This window comes from Dipodomys ordii, unplaced genomic scaffold (assembly GCF_000151885.1).
Source record: "Dipodomys ordii isolate 6190 unplaced genomic scaffold, Dord_2.0 Scaffold138, whole genome shotgun sequence".
Taxonomy (NCBI): Eukaryota; Metazoa; Chordata; class Mammalia; order Rodentia; family Heteromyidae; genus Dipodomys; species Dipodomys ordii.
In genome coordinates this window covers 1,139,109-1,142,482 of record NW_012267354.1, presented here as the reverse complement: position 1 = coordinate 1,142,482, position 3,374 = coordinate 1,139,109, and positions in this window count along the sequence as shown.

The following is a 3,374-nucleotide window of genomic DNA, read 5'->3' as shown; positions in this document are numbered from 1 at the left end:
GCGCTCTACCACTGAGCCACCTTCCCAGCCCCTCTCTTTCTTTCTTTCTTTTTGTTGTTGTGGGGCTTGAACTTTAGACCTGGGCACTGTCCCTGAGCTCTTCATCTCAAGGCAAGCACTCTACCACTTGAGCCACAGCACCATTTCTGGTTTCCTGGTGATTAATTGCAGATAAGAGTCTCACGGACTTTCCTTGTCCAGGCTGGCTTTGAACTGCAATCCTCAGGTCTCAGCTGAGTAGCTAGGATTACAGGCATGAGCCACCGGCACCTGGCTTCTTCATATCCTTTTCAGTGATACTTTTACAGATGTCAGAATTTGGATCCAAACAAAATTACAGGACTAAGAAAAAAAGTGTAAGCATAATATATAAAGTAATGACTTTCCATGTTGCATTGGGGTATTTTCTAACAGGCACTTGAATGAATTACCTAATTGTTGGTATCTTTGCCTTTGACTTACTTTTTAGGGTAGAGTACTCTTAAAGGGTAGATGTTGACTTGTAGGAAATTGATACCAGTTTAAAAGATTGTGTGGGAGGGAAGAGGTGGCATGTTCTAAAACAAAATATACTCTTTACCTGACTTATGTAACTATCACCCTTTTAGGTATCACCTTTATATTAACAATACATTTTTTTAATTTAAAGCCAGGTGCTGGTGGCTAATCCTGACTACTCAGGAGCTGAGATCTGAGGATCACAATTAGAAACCAGCCTGGGCAGAAAAGTCCTCATGAGACACTTATCCCCAATTAACCCCTCAAAAACCTGAAGTGGAGCTGTGTTTCAAAATGATAGAGTGCTAGCCTTGAGCAAAAGAACTCAGAGACTGCCTATATCCTGAGTTCAAGCCCCACAACCAGCAATAAGAACAACAAAAAAGCTGGGTACTGGTGGCTCACTACTATAATCCTTGTTACTCAGAAGGCTGAGATCTGAGGCTCTGGGTTCAATGCCAGCTGGGGTGGGACCATCCATGAGACTTATCTCCAATTAACCACCAGAAAACCAGCAGTGGCCCTGTAGTTCAAGTGGTAGAGTGCTTGCTCTTCAGCTCAAGGACAGTGCCCAGGCTCAGAGTTCAAGCCCCATGACCTACAAAAAAAAAAAAAAAAAAGATTCTTGAACCAGGTGCCAGTGATTCGCAACTGACCCTAAGGGTCATGGTTTAAAGCTAGCCTGGGCAGTCCATGAGAGACTCTTGTCTCAACTACTGAAAAGCTGAAAGTTGAACTGTAGTTCAGACTGGGAAAACACACACACACACACCACCACCACCACCACCACTACCACCACTACCACAAAGATTATTGGTTAAACTGGGCTCCAATGGCTCACACCTATAATCCTAGCTACTCTGGAGGCTGAGGTATGAGGATCGCAGTTCAAATCCAGCCTGGGCAAGAAAGTCCACGAGACTCTTATCTCCAATTAATCACCAGAAAACAGGAAGTGGTGCTGGGGCTCAAGTGGTAGAACACTTACCTTAAGCTGAAGAGCTCAGGGACAGCTTCTGACAGGCCCAGAGTTCAAGTCCTACAACTGACAAAAAAAAAATTATTGAATAATAATGACATAAAGCAGTTCTTTTTTAGTGGGATATGAAAGATACATATTCAGTGCCCATAGATGTTTAGTCTTTTAAATTTCATTTTTTGATAAGTCATCCATTTTTTTATTTTTATTTTTTTGTCCTGGATCAGTTCAGTATCACCTGAAAAATGAACACTTTTGTTATCCAAAGAATATAAAGAACATAAACCCCCAGAGGATAGCATTGACTAGAAATTAGAAGGAGCTGGAAAGGTGATAATCCAACTTAATCAGCTGCATCTTTTCCTAATCTCTTCCTATCTGAGCTTTTTTTAAAAAAAAATTTTGATCCCTTACTGTTTATCTTTTTTTTTTTCTGTGCTCTCCTCCCAGCTTCCCTCTTCTGTGCACATGTATATACCATATGTGAGGTCAAGAATATGGAGTCGTCTAAAAACAATGCAACAAATTAAGAAAAGGTCCTTTGTTTCTTCAGTCCTATTTATTTTGTCATATCTCATTGCATTTTGAATTTAACATCTACATATCAGGAAGAATATATGCCATTTGTCTGTCTGATCTTGGCTTATTTTGCTCAACATGATTTGCTCTAGTTCCATCCATTTCCCTGCCAATGCCATTATCTTGTCTTTTCTAATGGCTGAATAATATTTCCTTTAAATACCCTTTTTTACTGATACTCATGGTAATATATCCTTGATATGTGATCACTTTGTAAATGTCTTAGTTCATTTTCCCTTGCTGATAACAAAATACCTCAGATTGGGTAAATTATAAAAGAAAGAAAGTTTATGTTGATTGGTCACTAGTGGATGGGATGTTTGGGTTCCCAGGGTACAACATCTGAGATTAAGACACTGCCCCAGTGCTGTGAAAGAACCACCCAGAGCGTGAAGATAGCAAGGCTGACTTAGCACGATGAAAGTACACTCTGAGACATTAAGTGGGCAGTTCAGATAAGGACAGACTGACCTGAAATTGTTTGGGCTTGAGGGTTTTATTGTTATTCAGTAGGTCAAGGTTACTAGATGGCCCCAAATTGGGGCCCTCCCCTTGTGACACTTCCTCTATCTGCCCATGCACATGTGGGAAGTGATCTTCTTGTACTTTGGAGGAGGTGAAGACATTGAGGAGGTGCCTGCACATTTGATCCTCTGGGATTCCCAGTTTAGCATCACCGTAAGAGGTTGAGCCTTGATATAGGAAGTGTACCTCTTATATAGGAGAACATAGGGCCATTAGCCTAATTGAAGGTCCAGGGCTTTAGGCCAGCTCTGGTTTTATGATTCTGCCTGTGTGTGTTTAGGGGGAATGGAATCTTATAGCCAGGGGTGTTTCCTCATTCCTGCTTATGTCTACCTCAGTGCCTGTGTTAACACATTCATAGTTATGATCCAAGGTTGAGGGCCACATCTGCTGGTAGTGTCCTTCCTGACACAGTCCCAAAGCAGCACAGGACATCATATGACAAGACATGGAAGGCATACACTTAGGCCTGCCTCCCTCATTCTCCTCTCTCTGCTTATAAAGCCAAGAGGACTCAAACATGGAGCTCCTATTGGCCTGATCTAATTCAAATCTCTTCTCAAAGATCCCACCTCCAAAGTGAACTCAAAAATGGAAGGAAAAAAAAATCCCGCCTCAAAGCACTTTGGTTGATTAAGTTTCCATCCTCCTAATACTTCATAGTGAGGATTAAATTGCAAATTGCTCAAGGCTAGTACTCTACCACTTGAGCTACATCTCCACTTTCAGCTTTTTGGTGGTTAAAATAAGATTCTCACAGACTTTCCTGCCCAAGCTGGCTTTGAACTGAGAT